The sequence below is a fragment of the Brassica rapa genome, chromosome A07, assembly GCF_000309985.2.
Source record: "Brassica rapa cultivar Chiifu-401-42 chromosome A07, CAAS_Brap_v3.01, whole genome shotgun sequence".
Lineage (NCBI taxonomy): Eukaryota > Viridiplantae > Streptophyta > Magnoliopsida > Brassicales > Brassicaceae > Brassica > Brassica rapa.
The window spans coordinates 28876944-28884249 of NC_024801.2; positions in this window are offsets into that span (position 1 = coordinate 28876944).

Below are 7306 nucleotides of genomic sequence, written 5' to 3' on the forward strand. Positions count from 1 at the left end.
GGAAGGCATGAGGTTACTGATTCCTAACAGGACGGTAGTAAACCCCACCATGAGGGTAGCAAACTGGAGCCTGATGATAGTAACATCGGTAAGTACGGTCCACCCGTTCAAGCTTGTCTCGGTGCTTCTGCTATGAAAAATCCCTGTTAGGTAACTACCCATGACTATCTATCCTAGAAGGAACAATCCAGCATATCCTAGTTATCCTTGCGAGTCATTTTGACTCGAAAAACATTTGAAACAAGTCCCATTCTAGCATCGTATAACCATGCTCTGATACCACCTTTGTGACACCCCCGATCGTAGATAACCGGAAATGACATGGTCGATGTTCCTCGATGGTCGATATGAAGGTCTCAGAATACCTCCGATCACCTTAGACCAACAACCAAAGAACACCAACGCTCCTATCGAATATCACTCTAGGCTTTTCAACCCGAAAAAAGAAATATCCGATAGTTAGTTCGTCCGGACAAGGACTAATATCATATGGAACCCATACTTTAAAAACAATCTTTATATATATCATTTAAAGGCATCTTAAAAAATTTGTTATAAATTAGCCTCGAGGTTTTCGGTCTACAAATCTTATAAATAAGATATATCAAAATGACTTTGCAAGGATAATAAAACTACCGCTGGCTAATGACGTTCCTTCCCGTCCTAGAGTAAGGTCTCCTGTCAACTGGTTACCTGCATCACAAATGAGTCATGAGTAACTAATTTACTCAGTGAGCCTAGTCCCTCACCCCAATATATATTAATAATATTCTCAAGCAATCAACTTCATTTGTATGCAGTGGAAATATATTCCATAACTGAATATTTATATATAAGGCCTATCCTTCCATCATTGTGAATCTAATCATATACCTCACTTCCTATTCCCGTCTCTCATATCATTCATATAATTATATATATATATATACCAGACCCGAGAAACCACAAAGGCTAAATGAGTCTAGCAAGTTAGCATCACCATCATCGCCATCAGATATTCAAAGATCGAACATCTAACGCTGCATGAAGTTACACGGCCTCCAGGGTGCGACCCCATCATCGTGTCTTCGTGACCTTGTTCCATATCACAGGACCAATTCACGGTAATCATCATTCATACGAGAATATTTTGGAAGACAGGTTTATAATAAGACTTCACATGATTAATACTTCGATACTTAATTATATTTAATACTATACATATGTATTAGTACTTGAGAACAAGTACTAAGGTTTGGAATAAACCTCTATGATCATTCATAAATATTTAATAAGTGTTTACACTAAGTAAACACCTTACCAATTCAATATTGATCAAGAGACAAAGCCTATCAATCATCTACAATCAGTACGTTCAATCAAGAAATATTCATTCACTACTCATCAATCATCTATCTAGACTCACCTTTGATTCCAAGTGATTGGCTAAGGAAGACTAGACTCGAGCTCAACTAATAACACTCCATTGCACTCCGATTTCCTCAAGCTTTAAGATGAACTTGGTTGATATAACTTCAAGCTGAACACACGTCTAACCGATAAAATCAAAGGCTGGGTGATTCTAACCTCTTGGACACCAAACCTTCAGCTCTTAACCACACCAGAACACACTGATTAAAATCACAGGATGGTGAGAAAGGTTCGTCCATGCTCAATTCTCTTCTCTGAATTTTTTTTCTGAATTTTGCAACGTTTTTCTCACAGATTTTTCTCTCTTCTTTCTCTCTTTCTCTCTGAATTTTTCTCTGGTTTTTCTTGCAGGTTATGAACGTCCAGAGGAGAGAAGAAGGTGTTTTAAAGCATAAGGAGTTACTTCAGATGAGGGTTTACTCCCACACAAGGCAAAGCTGAGGCTAGACAGGTGGAGACATGCTTCAGCACACCAAGCAGCACAAGCAGCTGAACTTTTCCTTCCCATGAAGAAAGCTACAAGCAGCTGAAGCAAGTAGCTTGTGACCAGCATGTGACTTCTAATGAGCAAGCAGGCAAGCAAGTAGGTGCAGGTCATGTGACCTAATTACTGAGGAAGCAAGTAGGCTAGAAGGTGCAAGGCATGTGACTGTTCAGAAATAATTTTCAGAGTTTTGTCGATATTTTTTGGACTGTTTCGACTAAATATTTTTCATCATTCGAATCTCGTCCTGCTCTGAATAAACTTGCCTAGCATGAATAAAAATCCACAATAATAATTAACACTCGACCAGAACCATCAAGAGATGGTTTTTTGACCAAATGACAGCCTGTCGAGAGATTAATTCACCGTGTCGATTTTTATTTAAATTCTGATCGATAAATCTTCAAACTGATCTTAAAGAATTTTCTCGACCAAAATTCTATCTGCTCGTGAGGGTTATTACAGTGGGTGTCCATCAGCACACACAAGATGTCCGTGTTTGTCCGGCAGCACACACTGGACGTCAGTGGCTGTCAGTGTCTGTCCGTCAGCACACACAGGACGTCCGTGGTTGTCCATCAGTACACATATCAGCACGCTGGTCCTTGGACTCAGCACGCTGGCCCTTCCCATGGACTGTTTGGGTTATTTTGGCCCACGTGGGCTGTCTGTTCAGTACACACAGGACGCCCGTGGGTGTCCGCCAGCACACACAGGACGTCCGTGGCTGTCTGTGGCTGTTCGTCAGCACACACATGACGTCCGTGGCTGTCTGTGTGTGTCCGTAAGTGTCCGTGTGTGTCCGTCTGTGGCTGTCCATCAGTACAGATATCAGCACACTGGTCCTTGGACTCAACACGCTGGCCCTTCCCGTGGACTATTCGGGTGATTTTGGCCCACGTGGGCTCTCTGTTCAGTACACACGGGACGTCCGTGGGTGTCCGTCAGCACACACTGTATGTCTGTGGCTGTTCGTGTGTGTCCGTTAGAACACACAGGACGTCCGTGGCTGTCCATCAGTACACATATCAGTACGTTGGTCCTTGGACTAAACACGCTGACCCTTCCCGGGGACTGTTCGGGTGATTTTGGCCCACCTGGGCTGTCTGTTCAGTTCACAAAGGACATCTGTCGGTATTCACCAGCACCCACAGGATGTCTGTGGCTGTCCGTGTGTGTGTGTCTGTGTCCGTCAGCACACACATGACTTTTGTGGCTGTCTGTCAGTACACATATCAGCACGTTGGTCCTTGGACTCAGCACGCTTTCCCTTCCCGTCGACTGTTTGGGTGATTTTGGCCCACTTAGGCTGTCTGTTCAGTACACACAGGACATCCGTGGGTGTCCGCCAGCACACACAGGACGTCCGTGGCTCTCCGTATGTGTCTGTGTGTGTCTGTCAGCACACACAGGACGTCTGTGGCTGTCCATCAGTACACATATCAGCACGCTGGTCCTTGGACTCAGCACACTGGCCCATTCCGTGGACTGTTTGGGTGATTTTGGCCCACGTGGGCTGTCTGTTCGGTACACACAAGACGTCTGTGGGTGTCCGTCAGCACACACAGGACGTCTGTGGGTGTCCGTCAGAACACGCAAGACGTCTGTAGCTGTCCGTGTGTGTCCGTCAGCACACACAGGACGTCTGTGGCTGTCCATCAGTACACATATCAGCACGCTGGTCCTTGGACTCAGCACACTAGCCCTTCCTGTGAACTGTGTTGGTGATTTTGTCCCATGTGGGCTGTTTGTTAAGTATACACAGGACGTCCGTGGGTGTCCGTCAGCACACACAAGATGTCCGTGTTTGGCCGGCAGCACACACAGGACGTCCATGGCTGTCCATGTGTATTCGTCAGCACACACAGGACGTCCGTGGCTGTCCATCAGTACACATATCAGCACGTTGGTCCTTGGACTCAGCACGCTGGACCTTCCCGTGGACTGTTTGGGTGATTTTGGCCCACGTGGGCTGTCTGTTCAGTACACACAGGACGTCTGTTGGTGTCCCCCAGCACACACAGGACGTCCGTGGCTGTCTGTGGTTGTCCGTCAGCACACACAGGACGTCCGTGTGTGTCCGTCAGCACACACAGGACGTCCGTGGCTGTCCATCAGTACACATATCAGCACGTTGGTCCTTGGACTCAGCACGCTGGCCCTTCCGTGGACAGTTTGGGTGATTTTGGCCCACGTGGGCTGTCTGTTCAGTACACACACGATGTCTGTGGGTGTCCGTCAGCACACACAGGACGTCCGTGGGTGTCCGTCAGCCCACACAGAACGTCAGTGGCTGTCTGTGTGTGTCTGTGTGTTTCTGTCAGCACACACAGGACGTCTGTGGCTGTCCATCAGTACACATATCAGCACGCTGGTCCTTGGACTCAGCACACTGGCCTGTCCCGTGGACTGTTCGGGTGATTTTGGCCCACATGGGCTGTCTGTTCAGTACACACATGAAGTCTGTGGGTGTCCGTCAGCACACACAGGACGTCTGTGGGTGTCGGTCAGCACACACTGTGTTGTAGGCACAGATCGGGATGGTCGGACGGTACAGACTGAGGGTTGCTGCGGTTCAGTCTCGGCTCGGCTGGACGGTTCTGGCTGGGTCTACTCTTATATGCGGTTGTATAGAAAAGATAAATAGAAGAGAAGAATGGCGGATGGGATATGTTGCTGGATGTGTGTCTCTCTCAACAAGATCAAATGATGGTTTGAAGGATAGATATGGATCCGGTTCTTGCTGGACGTATGTCTCTCTCAAGATCAGGCAAGGGGTGGAATGGATCGATGGACTCCACAAAGAACAATGGATCGGCTCTTTGATATGTCAGGCGGCTGCTTTCAATAGTTTCACAAAACTGAAAGACTTAGGTTTCTTTGCTAAAGCAAAACGATTTTAATAAAAAGACTTAGCCAAAAATCGGCACACTACAAGGGTTTAAATAGTTGTCCCTTAATGGACTCTAAAAGATAAAAGGCCTAGACAAATGGACGACTCTTAAAAGGACTGACAATTGCCCAATGTCTTAACCGAAATAAATTAAAGAAAACAATAGACCGGTCGCGGATTGAGATGTTCGGATCAGAACTCATAGTATGCTTGCATGTTGCCTCATTAAAACATTATCGAGAAAACCCAGTGGGACAAAACCCGATGAAGGAAAACGAGTACAACACATACTACTCCTTTTGATGGACGGCTATATCTCTGAACCGGAAGCAAGTTGGTTGGTTGGATTGAGGATGAAGGTGGAAATGGTCAGGCCGGCTTCATTCTGGTCGATGGAGGAGAACTGGCTTGAATGGAAGGAGTCTTGAACCTCTAACGGTTCGCTGGTGTCTTCAAGCTTAAGTCGGCCAACTCGTGGATCAATAGTTGCTTGAATCCGGTTTGTTCCTGTGCAAGCAACTCCTGGACAGCTTTAGCAAATCCAGCTCTTATAACCCTTGAGCCGGACCTTGTGGTAGGACCTTTGCAGATGATGGGAACCTCAGTCGTGGGTACTTCAACATCCCCTCCCTCTTGAACAGGTTCTGTCCTCAGAATATCTCCGTCATCTGCAATATAAGGAGACAAATCAGACACATTGAACACTTGGGAAGCTTTAAACTCACCTGGCAGCTCTAGCCGGTAGGCATTGCCATTGATCCGGTCGAGCACTCAGAATGGTCAGTCCCCTCGTGGGGATAGTTTGCTCTTCTGTTCTTCCGGGAACCGTTGTGGCCTCATCTGGAGCCACACCCAGTCGCCTAGTTGGAAGATAACTTCCGTGCGCCCCTTGTTGAGCTTAATCTGGTTCCGTTCAGTCTTCTTCTCCAAAGTCTCCCTGACTTGCCAGTGCATGTTCTTCATGAACTCAGCCTTTTTGTCACCACTCTGGCTAACTTGCATGGCTGGGGGCAGTGCGGATAGGTCCATGGGCGTCTCTGGTCTAAAGCCATACACAATCTCAAAAGGGGAGAGATAGTAATAGAGTACTTTGCATGGTTATAAGAAAACTCAATGAAAGGCAAACAACTCAACCAATTTCTAAGATTCTTACCCACCGTAGCCCTCATAAGCTGAGAGAGTGTACAATTTACTACCTCGGTCTGACCATCTGTCTGTGGATGGCAAGTGGTCGAGAAAAGGAGCTTGGTACCAAGCTTTGTCCACAATTTCCTCCAGAAGTGGCTGAGGAATTTTGTGTCTCGGTCGGACAAAATGGTACGAGGCACTCCATGTAAGCGCACCACTTCCTTGAAGAAGAGATCGGCGGTTTGGCTTGCATCATTGGTGTTGGAACACAGAATGAAATGTGCCATCTTGGAGAACCTGTCCACTACAACAAAAATGGAATCCTTGTGTTCTATCTTGGGCAAGCCCAGCACAAAGTCCATAGACAAGTCGACCCATGGTGCAATAGGAATAGGTAAAGGCATGTGTAAGTCTCGCATGAACCCATGAGGAATGCACATGCGTTTCTCCTTGAAGAAGAACCTGTCCTGCTGACAGAACGGACCCATGGCTCCCTTAGCCGTATTACTGTAAAGCTTAGAAAAATCAGGGTCAGTTTCATAAGACATTTTAATTTGTTCAAAACCCATGACCTTAGCCTCCATGGTGGTAATGAGTGTGTGGCGCCGGGATAGAGCATCTGCCACTACGTATTCCTTCCCCTTCTAGTACTTGATTACATAGGGAAATGTCTCCACGAATACCAGCCACCTAGCATGCCTCTTCTTGAGTGTTGTCTGGCCCCTCAAATGCTTAAGAGTCTCATGATCTGTATGAATAATAAACTCTTTAGACAGAAGATAATGTTGCCAAGTTTCAAGTGACCTTACTAGAGCATATAGCTCTTTATCATAGATGGGATAATTGAGGGCGGCTCCACTCAATTTCTCACTGAAGAAAGCAACTGGCCGGCCTCCTTGGGTCTGTACGGCTCCTATTCATGTCCCTGAAGCATCACACTCAATCTCAAAAGTTTTATCAAAATCAGGAAGAGTTAGGACCGGTGCATGTGTCAAACTATTTTTAAGCCTGTTGAAAGACTCCTCTTGGGCAGGACCGCAAGTAAAGGATACGTTCTTCTTGATCACGGAGGTCATTGGGGTGGCAACGGTACTGAAATCCTTCACGAATCGTCGATAAAAACTGGCCAGTCCATGGAAGCTGCGGACATGTCCGATCGTGGTCGGGGTCGGCCAGTCTTGTATCGCCTTTATCTTCTCCTCATCAACCTTCAGTCCCTGTGAACTCACAACAAAACCTAAAAATACCAACTGATCAGTGCAGAAAACACATTTCTTAAGGTTAGCATAAAGGCCTTCTTGCCTCAAGGCTTTCAAGACCTGTTCTAGATGTCCAATGTGTTCAATTAAGGACCTGCTGTAAATCAGGATGTCATCAAAGTATACAACCAC